General features: G+C 36.6%; 1 long non-coding RNA gene across 1 annotated transcript in view; it reads right to left on the bottom strand.

Annotated features, from left to right (window-relative positions):
• The window catches only part of LOC306989947, a 261,084-nt gene that overhangs the window by 178,535 nt on the left and 61,397 nt on the right, over positions 1-21,152 (bottom strand). Inside the window, exon 4 of the long non-coding RNA XR_013795785.1 lies at positions 18,791-18,877. This is a non-coding gene — a long non-coding RNA (uncharacterized lncRNA). The remainder of the gene's footprint in view (positions 1-18,790; positions 18,878-21,152) is intronic.

Below are 21,152 nucleotides of genomic sequence, written 5' to 3'. Positions count from 1 at the left end.
ATCATTTCCACCATCAGGGCAATAATTATGAAGTTCCAATCAATATGTTACAAATCTGCCTGGAAGATGACATGTGTTTATATAATCTTAATGCATAGTGAAGAGGATAGTTTGAGTGGACATAGGCTCTCCAAGGATCACAGCAGGAGAATTGCAGAGATTAGTTGAGTCTTGGGGTCAGAAAGACACATTTTTATTTATTTATCAAACAGCACTTACATCACCACAAGTTGTTTGGGAGGGTTTCAAGCCAAAATCCTCCTCACTTATCCAAAAACAAACTCCAGCATATTCAGTTGTCATACTACAACAGGAACTACGACAGGAACTTCAAAAGGGACCTGGTCATAATAAACTAACAAAAAATAGCTTTTTGGCAGCAAATACCAGATGTGTTTGGTGCAAACAGGGATAAAAAGTACCCCGTGTCCACGGTTAAATATACTGCTGGCTCTTTAATGTTGTGGGCCTATTTTTTGACTGGAGGTCCTGGACATCTTGTTCAGATACATGGTATCATGGATTCTAGCAAATAAACAGATAAAAAAATCTAAACCTGACCGCTTCTACTAGAAATATATGTATAATGGGCCATTGTTGGATCTTCCATCAGGACAACGATCCAAAACACACATCAAAATCAACATAAAAATGTATCAGTGAGCACAAAAGCTTCTGCCATGACCGCCCAGTCGCCTGACCTGAACCCTATAGAAAATGAGTGGGCTGAACCGCAGAGAAGCAGCAGCAACATGGAGCTGTGAATATGAAGGATCTGGAGAGATTCTGTATGGAGGAATGGTCTCTGATCTCTTGTCAGGTGTTCACCAAACTCATCAGGCATAATAGAAGAAAACTCTTATCTAGCTGTTATCTTGGCAAAAGGACGTTGCGATAATTGGCTGCCAATAATTGCGGCCAATGTGAACTAGAGAAAAACATTTATTTCACAACCCACTTTCAATTGTTTTACTTCAATGAAAGGTTAACATTTTGTGAATTCTTTGATTGAAAGATCAAAAGGATAAACAATGCAGATTTATTTTCTCAGCCGCCTTTGCTCAGATTTACCAAGGGTGCCAATATTAGTGGAGGGCACTGTATATATAAACATCATATCCGTACCGTGTAAGTTTCATTTAAACATTCTCCAACAAGTCCACCATTAAACATGTTAGTAGTCTGGATTTTGTGTGCAATAACTCAAAGCGTTCATTATACTAAGCGGACAGCTATATGGCAATATCCAGTCTGACATTTATTTACTTGTTCTGATATAATGCAGACATTAAATGCCTTTTTTCAATATAAAAAGCACTTCCCTCCAAACATGAAATCTATGATCAGTACAAACCCATGTTTTTCTTTTAAATCACACATTTAATATTAGTGGTTGATATGTATGAGATTAATCAAGATCACAGATCAAAATAATTGATCAACAATCAGAAAAAAAAAATTCCAACCATTAATAAAATATATATATATATCCAGTTAGAAAAAAAAAAATATATATATATATATATATATATATATCATATCATATGTGTGTGTGTGTGTGTGTGTGTGTGTGTGTGTGTGTGTGTGTGCGCGTGTCAAATAGCTCCAACAAGTAAGTAGTAAAACAAAATGCTATTTTTATTATGATGCTCTTATGTTTTAAAAATGATAAACATCTGACCGATTTCACAAGGGGAATGTAAACTTATAAGCAGAAATGTATGTCTGTACGTGCCCAGACTGACCTACTAACTCACTTTTTAGTAATTGCTTAAAGTTTAAAATAACTCGAGAGCATGTTTAGTCTCCCATAATGCTGTTCACCCAGTAGCCTAATACAGCTAGAAAGAGAAAGAGCGAGAGCGAGACAGTACGGCTGAGTTATGGCCGATGTTCCGGTGTTTCCCCTGACACATCTGCGTTGTATAAACACTAACGGTGGACCACTGACCCCCTACCACAGACGCCTGTATCCGTTCCTCCTCCATCCTCGCTAAAAGCGCCCATTCAGATTAGGAAGCCCTCACACCACTTTATTTTTCATTTATTTTCATTTGCAGGTGGCCTGTGTGTGTGTTAGTGAAGCTCTTCATCTCTGTGTGTGTCGCTGTGCTTGTTTAGATCATGCTCAGACTCTCATGTATACAGTAAGTGTTAGCCAAAGTACATTGTGTGTGTGTGTGTGTGTGTGTGTGTGTGTGTGTGTGTGTGTGTGTGTGTGTGTGTGTGTGTGTGTGTGTGTGTGTGTGTGTGTGTGTGTGTGTGTGTGTGTGTGTGTGTGTGTGTGTCTCATGGATAATCTGCTCATTCTGTCCATGTGTGGACTGTGGTGTCCACGACCGCAACCTCAGTTAAATTCCTGCTTTTACCCACACGCCATCAATAAGTCCAGCACAAACAGTGGACTGAAAGCTCCCTCTGCACATCCCGCAACCGCTGCCACCAGTCCCCTTCAAGCCATCAAGCGTTCACATTAACCTTCAGCTACAATTGCTTCAGGCTGCTCCTTGAAGAACACTGGATGTATTCAGCCTCAAACTACACTTGAACATCTGCAACTTCAACATGGTCGGAAACTCTGATTGGATGAGATATTTTTCATCCTCCAATCAACATCTGAGGATGCTGAAAGGCAGGCTGATTGATGTTCGTTAACATGCACAAGATATTGTTAAAGATTCAATATTTCTGTGAAACTCCAATATTGGAGTTAATATCGAGGGTGGTTTTACTGTAAAACGTTTTATGCTAACACAGCTCTTGTATACTGTAGGCCTATATGCAGGCTGTTTCCACCTAATTGGGAGATAAAGTATATATTAGGTTTGTCAAAAATAATGCAGTAATTTAACGTAATTAAACCAGCATCTGTTTGGTTAGCATTACAGTATATATTCATGCGATCTAATTCGCTCACCAGATCCGTGAAGCGCGCAAGAGAGAGTGTGTTCGACTAAGGATGGCCCGCCGCATGTAGGCCTATCCTAAGCCAGTTGTAGCGGCACATAAAAACAATCCAAAAACCGCTAAGCAGCTGAGTGGAGGAATAACTTCTGTGACGTGTTTATCCTTGAAGCTTGCAAGTTGTTTTATTTTGTACAGGTTTGCACGGTTAACAAAATATGTGCTCCAGCACTCACCCCCATTCTTCCATACAAACACACACACACACACACAACAGGTGTTTTAACCCCACTAAAATTAATGGCTCTCCCATTATCATTTGGTCACATGACTTTCCCATTATATGGTTCCTACACCAGTCATTCATTCAAGTACTTTTAAACAATTCAAGCATGATAAGACACAAAAAGACTGGCACACAAGGTGTTTCTCAATGTCAAGGATCCTTCCTTGGCAGGACGCGTCCTTCCAAGTCATTTCCTTCAGAGGCTAGGCGAGGATCCTCTTTAGGATTCGAGAGAACACGTAGATGGAACATTCTAGCAAGTGCACGTCATTGCGTCCGTTAGTGAAACCCCGCGAACTCTAACGCGAAGCGGAGGGGTCTTGAATAAACCTAAAAGGGTTGTATTCGCTGTAAAAACTGGCTCGCTATACATTATCCCGCTTATTACATGGCTGCCTACCTAACAAAATAAATCAATAATAATAAATCAATAATTTGATTGTGGGTGATTTGATAGCGCGAAGAGCGCGAAGTCTACACATATGCACCCTTTTCTGTATATGGGATATTTTCCGAACGAAGGACTCCGCCCTTGGTTGAAATTCTGAGGATCCTCGACATTGGAACAGTCCTTCGACGGATGAAATTCCGGCTTCCAAGGATCCTTCCTTGACATTGAGAAACGGCTACTGTCTGGGAAAGTGCTTGAACAGACAAAAACACACAAAATTATGTCAAAATGCTGAGTATCCTCATAAGCACAGTCTTAGAGGAGTTAAAAAGTATTAAATGAACGTAAAGAGATGCGTGTCAGATCCACGTCAGGTCTTAAAGTGACAGCAGTCTAAAAAACCTGCTGCAGTCCGTCATTAATGTTAACTAAAGAAAAAAGGGAAAGAGAAAATCACTCACTGCTCTTGACTAAATAACTTTAGTAGTTTCAATGATTAATCTCCCATTTCTACTGTGAAGACTATGCCGTGTTATTTTACAATTATTCAATATCTGTGGTATTTCAGAATTCTACTGTTAGACCTACCGAAAAATCTTAAATCTTTACAGCTGGCATGAAACGGAAGTTGCGATAGTCTTTACTTCCCTATTGTGACATCGGAGTGATGTCATGTGAGTGACAGTTTGTCCTGCCCTTGTGTCAGTAAGCACATCATCAGAGAAGAGATGTCACTGCAAGACGGAGAAGTTATTTTGAATTAAACAAAAAATGAGATGCATTGATACATAATTTATAATAAATACTGCAATTTTCCATAAAAAACAAGAATTGTCCATTTTTATTTCATAGTGACAAAGAAATGTTTGAACTTCATATTAGTTTTTGTTGTGGTATAAAAATTAGAATCAAGACGATTGTTCTGTTTTGTTTAGATGTGACTATGTTGTTATGGCTGTTTTGTTGTAGTTTTGTTTATTTTCAGGAGAAAAGAGAATAATAATAAAAAATAAAAAAATAAAAAATTAGAATCAAGAATTGTGAAATGTCATAATGGTAGTAACAGAGTTTGACGGTAAAATAATTGACAATTATAAACTTTTTAGCCAAAAAACCCACTTGTAACTATAAATGCTAAGAGCCCATTGCACTAATGAAATCATGATTAAAACTTTTAAACAACCACTGTGTGATCAGTGATAAATTATTTTTCCCATTTTGATATTGTGGTAACAATTTTGACATTTTATAAAATAACTATTGTTGTAAGACCTTTTTAGATTAAAATATTTAGCACACATACCTCTCAGTGCTTCAGATCATATCAGTGAGGGGAAGTGACATCATTTCCACCAATTTAAAGGCAAAGTATGGTACGGTAACAGAGTTGACCCAAGATTCATGGACATACATTTTTATAAGATAAAAGTTATTTTTATACAATTTAATGTAGTAGAATTAGGGAAAAGACTATTTAGGGCTTTTATAACTAAAATGAATAAAATATTACCAAAAGAAAAGTAAAATAAATATTTTGATTACACAATGATTCATAATGGAAAAAAATACACTGACTAATTCGGACAAGAAGAAATCATGATTTTCAGCTATATAAGATACATTTTTACAGAAAAAAAATATATTGTTATGACCTGTAACAGCTTGTGATCAATGACAATGAATAACAAATTATTAAAATAATAAAAAATATAACCATTTGAAAAAAGCAGAAAAAAATGACAATGACTGAATTTCACAAAATCGCCTTTAAAGTTGTCCATTTATGTTCGTGATTGTGCTGCATTCACTTACACAAATAAATGTTTTATATATTTACGGAGGTATATTTACAAAATATCTTCATGGAACATGATCTTTACTTAATATCCTATGATTTTTGGCATAAAAGAAAAATATGTTGCAAGTGTGAGATATTAAAAGGATAGTTCTTATGTCTGGTTATCAACATTCTTTAAATTATCATATTTTGTGTTCAACAGAAGAAAGAAACTCATACAGGTTTGGAACAACATGAGGGTGAGTAAATGACGACAATTTTCCTTTTTGGGTGAACTAAAAATTTTGTGATGCAAATGCTCAATGAGAAAAAGTCACAAATATGAGAAGAAATTTTTAGATATCAAGGCATAGTTATGAGGGTTCCTACACATTTTCCATTTCAAAATTCCATACTTTTCCAGACTCAAATTTCAAATCTTCTCTGTAGATTTTCAGACCATATTCAAAGTGCCCCTATTATGCTTTTTCCAATATTCCCTTTCATGCAATGTGTAATGCAGCTCTCTGCAAAGGTATGAAAATGAAAGAGCACGCAATAAATTAAGTTATTCTTTCTCAAAAGAAAGAATCGACTTTGAACCACCTAAAACGAGTCATCAGGAATTTGAATCCCACTTCCGTGACGGATACACGTCACTGGGTAACCAACCCGCTCACACTAAATGCGTCCCTAGCACATATTGTGTTTATCGTGCAATTTTATATGCGAGAATGAGTTTTTACATGCATAGGATACGCATGGGTAGGGTAGGTTTAGTAGTGGTGTGGGGTGCGTGTGTATTATACGTTTGGTTAGGATTAGTGGTGTGGGGTGAGTGTGTATTACATGCAATAAGATGTGTATCATATGCACGCGAAAACTGTGTATCCTATTTACGTAAAAACTAATTTCCGCGTATAAATTGCATGATAAACACAATATGTGCTATAGAGACGCATTTTCATGAGATCAGGCTGGGTAACACATTTGCCTAATGCACACCTATGTTCTACGCTGTCCGCCCGTGAACACCTTGACCTGCCCTCAAACACTGTAGCTGGTTTGTGTTGTGTATGTCGAGAAGACGCTGTTTTCTCCTCTGCAAAAGCAAATTATCTTTGTAAACATTTTCAAAGGATGAGGATGTGAAGAGTCTGGTTAAAATTACCACAGCAATACAACAGCAGTATAACCTTTTGACCAATGCTTCTCAAATCTCTATGAAGTCTAAATTAGGTTTACAAAACGCGTATCCATTAAAGATAGGACAGTACCCACTTTATCAGTAAGTATGATTATTTATTGATGTATATTTTTTCTATTGGGTGTTCTACTAGTGTATCACTGAGAAACGTTCTGCTCAAATCGTGCTTGCGATGGAGGTTCGGGTTGAATAACTAGTTCTTCCAATGTTTCCTCGGACTCGAGCTCAGATTGATATGGTAAATGACTGTCTTTACAGTGTGTCTGTATAGGGGGTAATATGGGTGTTTAGCTTCCGACAAGCACTGTAGACCAATCACAGCAGAGTAGGCTCGTGACAATGAGGGATTTAAAGAGACTGAATCATCAAACCTGTGTTTGAGAATCATGAAAAATGCGGTGATGTGCAATGTATATTATGAGAAAATGAAAGCGTTTTTTTGTAGGAGATCTCCAAATAAAAGCAAAACTAGTATTTTCAGTCCCCCAAAAAAAGGTTTTAAGCCAGTTGTTTATATATTCTGCTGTAGTGTCAACATAGGTTATATATAAAACTAGAAATTGTAATGCGCAAGCATGCAAAACAATTTCCGTGCACATGTGAATAGTTTCTCGAGGGCACAAAAAAGTTTATCATATACACTACTGTGCAAAAGTATTAGGCATGTCAGTATTTTCACCACAAAAAGTGGATTTTAAGCCGGTATCATCCGTGTCCCATCATGACAGTTTCACAGCATCCCTCCACCAACCCCATCACCTCACTCTTGGCTGGTTTTCTATCCGAGTTAAAGGGGGGATAAATGACTATATCTGATTTCATGTATATGTGAACTCGTGAATGCACAGCATTTTTTATTATTTTAAATTCATTAGATTTTCTATTATAGAAAACTAAACAGGGGCAATAGTCTGGAAATGCAAATATTTTTCCATACTCTGCTCTCTTTTCTCCATTCTTTTCCAGACCTGGAAATTACTCAAATCAAATTCCATACTTTTCCATACTTTTCTAAACCCCATGGGAACCCTGAGTTCCAACTGTGAGATATAAAGTCCAAACGGTGAGATAGTTACAGTACATTGAGATATAGTCAGTTACATGAAACTGCAACAAATGAGAGAAACAAAAGAGCAATTTCTGTGAAATAGTTGTAATTGCAATTGTAACACTGAAAATTGCAAAAAGTCGAAATTTCAAGAAATATACTCGCTATTATGAGAGATATAGTTTCAAGTGCGATATAGTATATAATACAACTGAGAGGAATTAATTCACAATTACCTTTTTATCCTATATATAAATCTGCATCATGAGTCAACGTAAACTTGCAGTGCAAAAGAAAACAGTCATTTGACAAGCTTTCACAAGTCCATTCTTCAAGTATTTATGATTGTTGAAAGTCTTGAAACTCAGCCAACAACTAATCTTTCCCCTTTATACAGCAAGACACTATGAAGACACAAAGAACTGTGTGTTTGTTTACGGCTGTGTGTGTCAAAACTCCTGTAACATTCCAAGCGAGGTCACGGCTGGGTTAAGGAGGGGTCAGAGGTTCTCTGTGTGTGTGTGTGTGTGTGTGTTCAGCAGAAGAATGTCAGAGGCCCACTGCCCATCAGTCTGCTGTGGAAAGAGGGACAGACTGGAGGGGAGCAGAGGTGAAGGATGGGAGTTTGGGGTGAAGGGGAGGTGAGGGGGCATTCGGGGAAGGTCAAACAGCGGTCAAATACAAAACACACACACAGTCGAACCAGTCGGCCCAGCTCGCCCTACATTCCGACTCACCAGAAGACCATTTCCTTTCCACAGACCCTCAAAGCACACATGCATATAGAGCTAGAGGCTATTTTTAGTGTTCATACAGGAAGAAAACCAGAATGCATGGGTATGTGGGTGGCAACTCCCACGGTGCCCCGCGCACCCCTCCGCCTCGTCCTGCACAATGGCAGTGCCTGAATCCCTATGAATGAGCAGTCAGAACACGGGACACGCATCCTAAAGTGGGATCAATGCACAAAGCGTCGTCTTCTCTTCCAGACTGGCACCTACCAGAAGACCCCCACTGTCCTTAACACCCCCAAACCACCCATAATCTGACCCCCCCCCCAGCCGTGATGGCTAAAAAATGAGACCGACCTTTGACCTGAAGTCGTTCTCTCTCTCTGTGGACGCAGATGACAGCTCACAAATCAGGCGTGTCGTGCGCAGGAGATTCCACTTCACCAGAGCATTTGGTATCTGCGCCATGTTAATCTGGATTATCTGAATTCAGCGTTCACACTTAATTCCCATGTACACACACATTCGTCAATAGTTACAGCTGAGAAAGGAACTTTTCTGAAAATGAAAGCTATTTCAGTACACTATGTTGTAAAAAAATTCCGTAATTAATAGCAAAAAATTAAAATAAAAAAGTTACGTAAAAACCAATTAAGTGGTTATGGCCCGGGTATAGTTCATTTTCCTTGTTCCACTCCATCCACAGTCGTGTCCTAAGAGCTTTCAAAGTTTACTTCAACACCTTCTGTCTCAATATTCAACTTGCGCATGTGCTTTTTATATGATACCGTCCGCGTGGACACAAAGATATGGCTGCGAAAATTACACAGACCGTTGCGGAACGGCTAAAGTATACTTCTGGCTTTAGCAGAAAGTTCCCTTATACAGTGAAAAACTGTAAAGTCTAATTTTACAGTAATACTTTTTGAAAGTGAAAAGGCGGCGTCATATAATTTACAGTGAAAAACTGTGAATTTACATTCCCAGAATTCCCAATGACACCCTATGTTTTTTCATTGAAATAACTTTCTTCAAACTTATTTACATTTGGGTTTAATGTTCTCACACATCTTATGTAGTTAAATGTATGTATATTGCAATATTTTAGTGTCAAGTGTGTTATGGCAACACAAACAGCATAATCCACATAAAACTTTTTTCTAGCATTTTTTTACCAAAACCATTTGCAGGAGACAAACAGTTTTACAACCACAAAGCAATTAATTTCCCTCACAAGCACAACACTTTTGCGCTTATAAATAATAATTATAATATTAGTCTATAATAAGAATGCCTTATAAATGCCTTATAAATCAATTCGAATTTAACTATAAATAAAACGTTGATACAATACTACATTTCTGGAAACCACAGCTGCTGTTTTTTAACAAAGTTTAACACATTTTTCCCATGTACCACACAAAAAAAAAATGTAATAAAAACCTGAAATTAAAGATTGTAACTCAGTTTGTCCCATAACAACTTGCTGAGTCGATATTTCTGCCAGCACTGGATGACTCATAATGTTTTTTTTATTTGTGTGTTAGACAGTAAAAACTAAGGTCTTTTATTGTTCTAGTCTATAAGGAGCAATAGCTTTGTCATTTCTAATGCTCGGTGCACACCGACGATCACACAAAATGTCTTTGGAGAAACAGGGGGAAATTTCCACTCCACGCTCACTAATAGTTGTTTACCTCTCGCTTTCTCCTGCTCTAATACATATCTGTCAGGTGGTGTGTGTACAGATGTTATAGGAGGTTCTCGTCACCAGCCTATACGTGTGCCGTGTAGATGATTGTATAAAGTGCACCCACACACTCCTCTGCAGGTGGTCTGTTATGCCAGTAATGGGGAGTACACAAACCTGTTGTGTTCCCACTCTGTTATGGCAACATGGCTAGAAAACAAAAGGATTTTCATCACAGAAGCTCTCTCCGCTCAGAGTTGCACACCTTTATATACTTGCGAGCAGCACACACACACCCTCCAAACCAGACACACAGGAGCCAGTCGCACCGTGTATAAAGAAACCCGTTCCATGCCATAGACCTGAATCCTCAAACACACACATTAGCAAAGAAGCCGAAATCCTCTTGTGTGTGCAGTGTATACATGCACAAACCAAGACGCTGCATGCTGCAGCATTTTGAGTAAAACATCTATTGGTTTGACACTCAATCCCATAATGCCTTTTTTTCTGCTGTATTGCCTCATGCTGTATGGACAGAAGAAATTATAAACACAATGACTGCACTAATTTGCACACCGCAAAATAAATCATCATCATCATCATCATCATCAGTTTGACACAGATAGGGAAGAATAAACCACAGTAAATAGTCCAGAGAAAGTTTGAGGTGCTTTATTTCACAGAATGAGCCCCCTGCTGTTCAACCAGGAACGGAATCACAGGTTGGTGTAAATTTAACTTGGACTAGATTTGTTGTCGGTGTTGTCATGTTTACAATTTACATTTGAGTGAGAAAGGAAGTTAACAGAGCAAAGAGTTTTTGCACCGGAAACAAACATGTAAGAATGTAACCTAGGCCTACTTCTCGAACTCGAGTCTGTGTGTGTGTGTGTGTGTGTGTGTGTGTGTGTGTGTGTGTGTGTGTGTGTGTGTGTGTTATTGACTGTATTCCTTAAACAAAAATGCCAAATAAAATCGGACAAGCATATTTTTGTGTATATCACGCTTATTTATAGAAAAGAAAGTGTATTAAGAGTTTTATTTTATTCGCATTAGATCACTAGGCTACATGTCGCGTTTGTTTATATTTCTACAATCCACATACAAAACGCGACTTGATTCTAACATGCAAAGATCGTTGATTTATTCAATAAAATGTGTGGCCGTCACTAATTAAAATGTTATCACAATACTTCATGATTTTGGCTTCTTACTGACGGGGTTGAACGCCGTATGCAACAAAACAAATTAATAACTAGCCTATTTAAAAAAGACAAAAACAACGAGAGAACCGTGAGAGTTATTTTACCAAAACAGCCTAAAAAACTAAATAAACATTTTTCTAGACGTTTTTGCAGCAAAACTATGACAGGAGAACAACCGTTTACAACCACGAGTAGCCTATAATACTTTCGCGCTTATAAACAATAATAATAGGCTAAGAATGACGTATATAAATAATTTCGATTTCAACTATAAATAATACATCGATTAAATAAATGGTTTAGGATTTTATACATTATATAAAATCATATATTAAACTGAAAATGATAAAGGTCACTTTGTGTAGATAGGATATCAGTAGCCTATTCCAAAAACAGTATTTAGCCTATAGGATAACACTTCCAAAGAGCCTATTAAAATCGTTAACAATAAAAATATTAAATTAACTATGAAAAGTCGGCTAGTAACTTTATTTATTATAATAATGACAATAATAATGATGTCATTAATCATGACCATCATAACCCCTAAAACCTCACGTTCCGATTCATTCAAATTAATTTACATGCCCTTAAACCGCATTATTTACACTCAGTCAAGCAGGAGAATTAAGCTATGTATTTTACAAAACGTGGACAACCATAGAGGCGATTACAGAATTTGTACGCCCCGATGTGTGGAAGACTAAACCACACAAGTGAAAGGAGACGTCTCGTTTGATTTAAATAGGCTATTTCTAATTCTATTGTATAGGCCTAGGCTACTTATGCGTTTCAGCTTCGGGTGGTCGACAATAACGGAAGAAAATTGATCAATCTCTTAGTTATTCGCTGCCGATTGCTTTTGGAAAAATCTGGTATGCAAAATTCTCTTATTTTCATGGTGTCGGAATCTCTCACAAGTGTCATTTCCCAAGGGAAAGACGGCATCCATGTGGTGTTTCAGAGCTGCTGGTGTCCTCCAACATCAACACTGCTCTGGCCTCAACTGCGCCACCTGCTGTTCGTTCAGCTCTACAACAGACCCTTAGAGATCCGAGAACACATCATGAACAGACAAGCTCTTAGCTAACAAATCAACCACCGATCGATGAAATTAATTATCTCCAGAAGAACGAAGAGGACATTTTAAAATTGGACTTTTTATAATCCGCAACGTTGTTTGAGGCTCTGCCATGAACACACTCCAAAACATAGGCTATTTTACCCTTCGGGTTCATTAGAGACTCATAAATATTTCAGCCCTCAGAAATCTGGAATGTCAATTCATCAGGAGTGACAGACCTCTCTTAGCTCTTCTTTTTTGATATTCCCTAATTATCACCCAGACACGATGTTGATTTATGGTTTCCGACAAATGTCACGCGTCCGGACCTTTTCGGCTGTTGATCGACGACGTTATAAATAAGTCTTTCTGAATTACAGTAGGCCTCTTATACTGTCTGTGTTTGATAACTCGTTTCCTCGCGATATCTTCTCACCTTCACAGCAGATTACAGTCAGTTACGACGATAAAACTTTTTCTCTTAAATAGTCGTAAATTAATTTATCTGCGGTTTAGGCTATAGCTCATTAGGCTATAGGCCTATAGGCCTTGAAGCTGAGGAAACTTTTTTTATGGTTTATTTTAAAATGAGTCTAACTATTGCAGATTTATAAATCATAAACTTGACTTAATGGATGTAGTCTTAGACAGATTTTTCTTTTTTCTTTTAAAGTAGGCTAAGCTGCGTCGTTTATTTTAGGAACTTATCGAATCGAAATATTTTATTTGTTTTTCATGGCTTAATTATGTAGGCTATGTATTATTAGGCTACTGTGGCTTATAGTTGAAGGACATTTTTATACTTTAAAATTGTAAATAATTATTTTTAAAAAATCTAAAACTTAGCACAAAAACTAGGCTAAATGAAAGACAAACAAATGTAAAGTGTTTTAAGTCGACCTTCATCATCATCATCATCATCATCTTTTGGTGTCTGTGAGTGACATCGAGCTGCAAAGTGCAGAATTACGTCATAATTTCACAAGCTTTAATTAAGGCCTAACGTGAAGCCAAAACTTTATTTCGGAAGCCTATAATTGCTTATCCATCACAGCCACGTCTCGATTAGTGTTATCATATATAATTTTAAGTATTTACTCTCACTATTTAACACACATTCGATTGAAATATCAAGCATAACAGAAGCGCAAAAACGATATAAAAACCGATCAGTCTACTTTATAGTGGGAATTATCTTTAAACGTGTGTCTCATAAAACTAAAAGACTGGATAATTATTGCCCAAACGGTGATAGAGAGTGCATAACGTTCAATTATTGTCAGACAAAGCACTTACAGCACGGGATTTTTGTTGAAATGAGGCTAGAATTTACACTTGTCATATTCTCCATAACTACCGTACATGTTCATTTAAAACCTCTCGCAAATACAAACACCATTATTGCTTGTTTGACGTTGTTTCAAAGTCACGCGAGATAATAAAATAAATTTTCCGAAATTACCCTGAATTTTATTTACATAATTGAGACTTGATTCAATGTCTGTATCTTTTGGCAACATCAATCAACTGTTAAAAGCCACAAAATGCATTTTAATTTTAAGAAATGTATTTTCTCAAAATAAGTAGCCTAAATTCGTGTGCTATTGGAACAATCACGTTACTCAAATTACAATAAACAGGCTATAAATATTAAAATATATATATTTGTATGTTAAACAAAATATGTCTATATATTTTATAAAAAATAAAGTAAAAAGGTGTAACTGAAAGTTAAGGCATAGGATTATTAAAAAAATTTGGCATAAAAACTTGTATGGCATAATCTATCATTATTATTATTGATTCTCAAAAAAAATAAGCATTGGATTAGTTGTAGCTACTGTAAAATATTATATTTGGGGGGGAAAACGTTCAAATGAAAGTAAGTTTAGCTTGTAGCAACGCAGGGAGAGATTTTGTTGCCATGTGACAAGAAAACCATTAAAAAATAGAAGACCCCGTTCATGACTATTTTGAGATCAAACTGGACAAAGCACAATAAATATTTTAGAAAGAATTGTACATTTTATACTGTAGTAACACTTCTTTTGTAAGAAAAGGGCTATACCATTTTATTTTTTATTTTGATTATGTTCAACATATAAATATAAAGATTTCAACCCTTTAGGAAGAAAAAAACGGCATCACCGGAAATCAAAACTTCTGACCAGCTAATAAATAAATCTCGTGCATTTCCCACAATTATAACTATATTTGAGACTATTACATCAATGTAATTTTTTGTCAATAGTCCCTTTCATTTTTCTCTTGAAAAAAGAAAAGAAAAGGTTGAATACAAATTCCATAAACCTGCTGATTTCAGTGATTTGATAGCGTCCAACAGAAATAGAGGGAACCGAAGGCCAGACACTTGAAGTGAAGTCGTGGTTTCCGTGAGGAGGAGGAGGAGGAGGAGGAGGAGGGGGAGGGGGGCTCAAGAGGGGCGCTGAGAGACCGCGGATGAGGGGACTTGATGTCAGTGATTTTTTTTTCCTCCTTACCGGGAAAGTGAACAACACCCGCGAGCGTCGAGCGACTGTTGAAAAAGTTTCTGCGTGTCCGGAGTCTGACGCGCGCGCGCGCCTTCCCAGCGCTCTAAATGCGAAGGAAAATAAGAGAATAAATCGATCAGCTTGAACGCGTTGCCGAGGTCGCGTTTCACCGAAGGAGCAAAGTGCTTTTGTTGTTTGGTAAGTGTGGTCCGTCATCCCTCTGTAGCTCGCCTTGAAAGGGACATTAACAACTTAAAATCACTAAGCAGGTCGGACTGACTCAGCTATACTTTATGATTGGTGAGGTCTGTTTATTCAATATGACGATGTATAATACTGTTAGTAAGAGAGATAATTCGTGAGTATAATGTGTAGTTTGTTTCTTGACACAGGAAATCTTTGCTGATCCTTATGGCCTGCTGATTAGTGAAGCATGTGTCACCAAACTATGTCTCAAACTCATGATTAATACACATTGTATTATAAATTATGAGAGGCTGCTTTTATTCATTTATTTGTGTGATATTTTGCCTTTAACCTTTAGTAGTGATAGGAAACTTAAGCCACAAATCTTGTAAAAACCTTTTGAACATCATCTCAATACATTCCTGTTAAAAATAATAATTTCATTTTATGTAATTTCTGTATTTTTGTGTCTCATAGACCGATTCAAATGCTATGTGGTTACATAATGGTTCAAATATATGAAAATAATAAAGACAAATATTCAAATGATACTGATACTTAAAGTGGAAGTTAAAATTAAAACGGGTTCGTCAAAAAGTCACAGAGTATTTGTATTGAATGTGTATGTCTACAGTCATTTACTTTGTGTTTTACTCAAACTGTGATATTTATTCCCCTTTTTTATATAAAGTTTAAAGACAAGGTAATCAAAGACGCCGACCATCATTCCAAAACACATTTCTCTTTAATGTTTATATATAAACATCTGTAAGTCACAGTGTATGGCGCTTGTTCTTTCACAAAGTTCAATAATGCAGAAGGCAAACAGTCTTGTGATTTATAATGCTGACAATGAAAAACAGAGCTGAATTTCAGGGGTGTATCTTTCGACTCCAGGCAGGTATGGGCAAGTGATAGATCTTTTTCCTCCAACTTAACTGGTATTAGCAACATCAATGAACAGTAAAATATTCTCTGAGCAAAGACTACAATCCCTCTGTATAAACCAAATGTTACTTGAAAGCCTTCTAAAAATATTCCTGTTCCACAAAGAACTGAGTCGTCTTTGAGATCTGGGATTACTTCTGCCTTAATTTCTGGGACACTCTCAAGAGCCAGCTGAAAGCAGAATTGAATCAAAGATATACGGCCTGCGCCCTTTTGTGAAGCGTTTTGGAAACCGCCAGCCTCGTGACCACAGAGCGCAGACATTCAGACAGCCGTGGACATTCACTGCACAATGTGAATGTTGGCTTCTCTGAATGGCATTAGAGCTGATAAGAGCTCGGCTCAATGACTGACAGTATTTTACTGGGTTAGCTTGATGCATGGTACCATGGAGAGCAACAATCTTCAACTGAGATCACATTTAAGGTATGGATGGCCCATTAGGGTGGACTCTCACTAATGTAAACACATATTCCAGACCTCAGGAACAGACAGTTTTGCGAATGTGTATCGCGCACAAGAGAGTGTTCACAGGACGATATACAGTATGTTTCAGCTTTTCGTAGTTAAACATTTCAGTTAACACACAAAGTAAAAAAGTATATGATCAATAAGTTCTGACAACATATTTATATTGCTGTAACTCATCAAAAATAAGTTAAGGATTTTTTTCATCATTTATAGTTATACAAGATTCAACACATTTTTTAAGTCAGTTTAATGTAATTTAAGTTGAAATGGCTTACATTTTTAAGTACAATCAACTTGGATGTTTAAGGCAGAAACTTTTGCAGTGTATTATTTTATATATATATATATATATATACATATATATATATATATATATATATATACATATATATATATATATACATACATACCTACACAATACATTCATAAAATATAATACAAGATATAAGATCTAAAATATGTATGGATTATATATATTATACAATCATATATTATGATATTAATCAAATATAAATATAAATGAAGATCTAAATAGGCCTGAATAAGAGGGAAAAAAATATATAAAATTTTACATTAAATATACATATATATATATATATATATATATATATATATATACACACATACACATACACACACACAAACACACACACACACACACATATACACACACATATATATATATATATATATATATATATATATATGGAATAATATTATTTATTAGTATCTTCTTTAGTTCTGAAAATGTGGCACATTTGCATTTATACAAGTGTTTTTCTGGCTAGTTGTTTTGACTGCAATTATTTGTTTATGTTTCTAAACTGTATGGTAATGTCGGTTTCAGTTTCAGACATTTGATCTCTACATTGCTTAATTTGATTTACATGAAGTTCAACTCAAACTTCAAAAAGGACATCAGCCACACCCCACAGCCAAAAAAAAAAAAAAATGGTTCCACCTGCTTTCAGACAATAACTTCAATAAGCTCACCTTCTGTCACCACTCTCAACAAATAAAAAAAACAAAAAGACGGCAAACAAAGAGAGGCTCTGTGGTCATATTAAATCCGATGATTCAGTTAGCCCCCCGCCATCTCCCCTTGAAACGGTGCGATTCCACCTGAGAGTGTGGTGATTTGGGTCTAATTACCCACCTATGATGAGAGGGGGGGTCAACATCTGTGCTAGTCCACCCTGAGCTATACAGCCACCGACATCTTGGCGCTTTATGGTTCCGCTCGCGTCTGTTTACGAGTATTTTTCATGAGTCTTTCACCCCAGCTGTGAACTTCTCATCTCACTTCGTCAAAGCTGATTTTCCTCTTTCACGCGTCGTATTTTTCACCTTGCTCTTCATCGAGCTGCTTGAGAGGAAGGAGGAAGTCTCATATGTGCATTAGCCGTGATGAAGCCATTAGCAGAAGCTCACACTGTTTCCATGCAGACACAAAGTCATCACGGATGCCCGAGATAAATCGTGTAAACCCATTCATTGTTTTATAGACGATTTCCCCCCATAATAACCTCATTAACACATCGAACACACAATTTGCCCCAATAAATGTCCATTTATTTGTGGATTTCAACTTTTGTGGTCACAATTTTGCTATCCGTAAACACATTACTTCTCTTTGAGTCTACTAAATCAAAAGTTGTTTCCTTAATTTTTTTCACAGCAACACAAACATTAAAAAAAAACCTAGTATTTAATATTCAACACAATAAAAAAATAAATTAAAAAAAGACATTATTTGACGTTAAATAGCCAGGGGTTCACTAACTTTTTTGCATCGCCTTTGTTATACAAAGTTAGAAAGTGGTTAGCGCAGTGGTTTAGCCAAACTGTGTCAGACTCTAAATGACATGCTATTATGAAGCTTCGAGAGCTAGGCTCACATTTGGGCGTTTCATCTTTATGACCATCTAGGGAGTAAGTGCTAGAGAAAGACAGACAGATTAAGCTGTGCACTTTCCTTTCGGGTTCTGGGTGTGTTCTCCAAATGGACGGAAAGCATGTGTTGGTGTAAATGAGAGAGAGAGAGAGAAAGAGAGTGAGTCAGACAGACAGAGGAGAAGAAACGGCACAGCGTGATGAAATGTTTGTGTCTTGGCTTGGTAATTACGCCTTGCCGAGAAAAACTTTCCGCTGTTGTCCTTTCAGCGGCCGACTCTGCCCGAAACGTTCCTGGCCAAATGAGTTTCCACACACTTGGTAATTTAAGGCTGATTTCAACTTTCTTTTATTTTTTGTTTAAACTATGGAAAACCAAGCTCTCTTTTCACACACTGCTAATTTTCCCATGCCGTACTTTCCACAAAGGCCCTTTCAAAATCCAAAGAGGAATGAAACGTCCCCACACGTATAAATTAGACTGCAGATCCCTACCTTATGCTGTTCCCAGAGTGTAAATACGTCCCCACAGCATAGCCGCCGTTGTGCCCTCTGATCCAAAATGAGGGATTTTGACGCAAACTGTTAAAAATAAACGTAAAGAAAAGAGTTATTGTGATTCGACATCCTGTAATATTCCATTTTAGAACACATATGATAATGAGGTTCAACCTCTTCAGCTTCAAAAACATAAACAGTGCTGTTATGAGGACGGAAGAGTTCAAGACCACCATGCAGTACCACTGGAATTGTAATTCACTATTATCACCCTTGCATACTCTGTAAAAACAATTTATTTTTCGCTTCAACCGCCCATAAAAACAAGAGAGGTCTACACTGCCAAGGTGAAAAGGATGAATTATGACACTGGTCTACTTAATTATATGTCGCGAGAGCAATTGTCTTTTTACCTTCCATAATGACTTTACATCATCCAATTATACTATTATATCGTCTTCAAATATTGGTTGACCAAAGTGGAACGTAATCAGGACGACCAGACGAAGAGTGTATGAACAGTGGAGTCCAAATATATGCTTTCATTTGACTATTTTTGGGACAAAACATCTCTAAAAGTCCACATCTCCACGTGGAGACGTTTGTACAAGGAAAAAAAAGTCTACAAATACCAACCAAGTGTTTGTAAAGAAGGTAAACTAATTATATACTGAACGTATCCCAACAAGAGTGTGTGTGTGTATAACGAGAGAGAGGAAGGAAAAGAAAGGCAGAGGAATTTACGATCACATATTGAAGGAGAGAAGGGGGAAGGAGAGTTTGCATCTCGATGCTGTGTTGTTGTCTTTTCCCTTCAGCCATTTTGAATCCGTCTGCTAGTGGCTGTTTTCCCAGAGTTCAGGAGAGGTGTGAGTTTTTGTGTGTGTGTGTGTGTGTGTGTGTGTGTGTGTGTGTGTGTGTGTGTGTGTGTGTGTGTGTGTGTGTGTGTGTGGCCTCAGTGGGGAGCCAATTAGACGATCTCGAAAGACGTGTGACATTGTCCAGCAAAAGGAAGTACAGCTGCCTGACTTCTGACCTTAGACTGGGTCATTTTGCAACGAAAGCATTCCCTGCGGACAACGTCACCTTCAGCCACACTTATTCAAATATAAGCTATTATTAAGCATAATGTCTCAGTGCAACAAATGTGTACTTATTAAATAGTGTGTTGTTTCTATTACATTGTGTAAAATAAGTAATTTAGGATAAACCCGAGGCCAATGTTATGCTGTAAAGTGAACTAGAAGTATAAAAACTGCTCCTCCAAATGCTCACTAAATGCTACACTTCAGCAGTAAAATAAAAATCGAATAAAAATTATATTCGCAAGGGTTGTTTTAAAACAGCAACAATTTTACATTACATCTCCAATTGCATATGTAGACAATAAGAAATGGTATAGGCTACTTAATTAACATTACATAAGATAAAAAAATAGAGATGCACGATATATCACTACCATAACGGTTATCTGGTAATATTAAACATTAATTCATTTATCGCTATAGGTCACAATTAAATAGTGCGTGCTTAGTTAGTTCCTCTATATTTACATTATTTTTGCCATGACATGACATTAAAATGTTAAAAAGTAATCTTTAAAAGAGTAAATAAGAATTTAAAAACCATTAAATGTAATTTTTAAATTTAAATTTAATTTAAAATATATACTTTTTACATACTGTACATTAAAATGCTGTGATGCCAAAATTCACCCAGCATTTAAAACTATTTAGTTTGTAGTTTTATGTTTTATGTATTTAGAGAAAACACTATAAATAGAATTGTATTATCAGCAATTTATCAGTTATTGGCCATTACATTGAAAATAATTAGCTGGCAGAATTTAAACATCAATGCATCCATTTGGTTCGTTTGTGACTTACAACGGAGCTATAAAAGACTAGAATCATAATAAAAAAACATTAAATGGTAATAATATATATATATATATATATATATATATATATATATATATATATATATATATATATATATATATACACACACACATACCGGTATATATATATATTGTCATGTCATAACCAGTGTTCCTAACAAATCATAGAAGTCTCTACAGTATGCGGTGTCAAATACAGTAAAATAAATAAAGCCCATCTTCTCAAACGATACGGAGGACGACTCTTGTGCCAGGTGAGCGATGTCTGTTCAGCAGCTGATCTCAGTGAGACTGCCTCTGGTCTTTCAGCCACTATTGATGTATTTTTACAATCGTTTCAAATGAAGAGGCGCACAGACGTCTGAGAGTAATTGCTGCAATAAATAACATGGAGTAATTTGGATAGAAATGCTCCATTTCAGTCCTTATCCTCCTTTCATGCGTTCCTGATTCTTTCTT

Source organism: Phoxinus phoxinus, assembly GCF_949152265.1.
Source record: "Phoxinus phoxinus genome assembly, chromosome: 1".
Classification (NCBI taxonomy): domain Eukaryota; kingdom Metazoa; phylum Chordata; class Actinopteri; order Cypriniformes; family Leuciscidae; genus Phoxinus; species Phoxinus phoxinus.
This window is presented reverse-complemented; position numbering and strand designations above follow the sequence as displayed.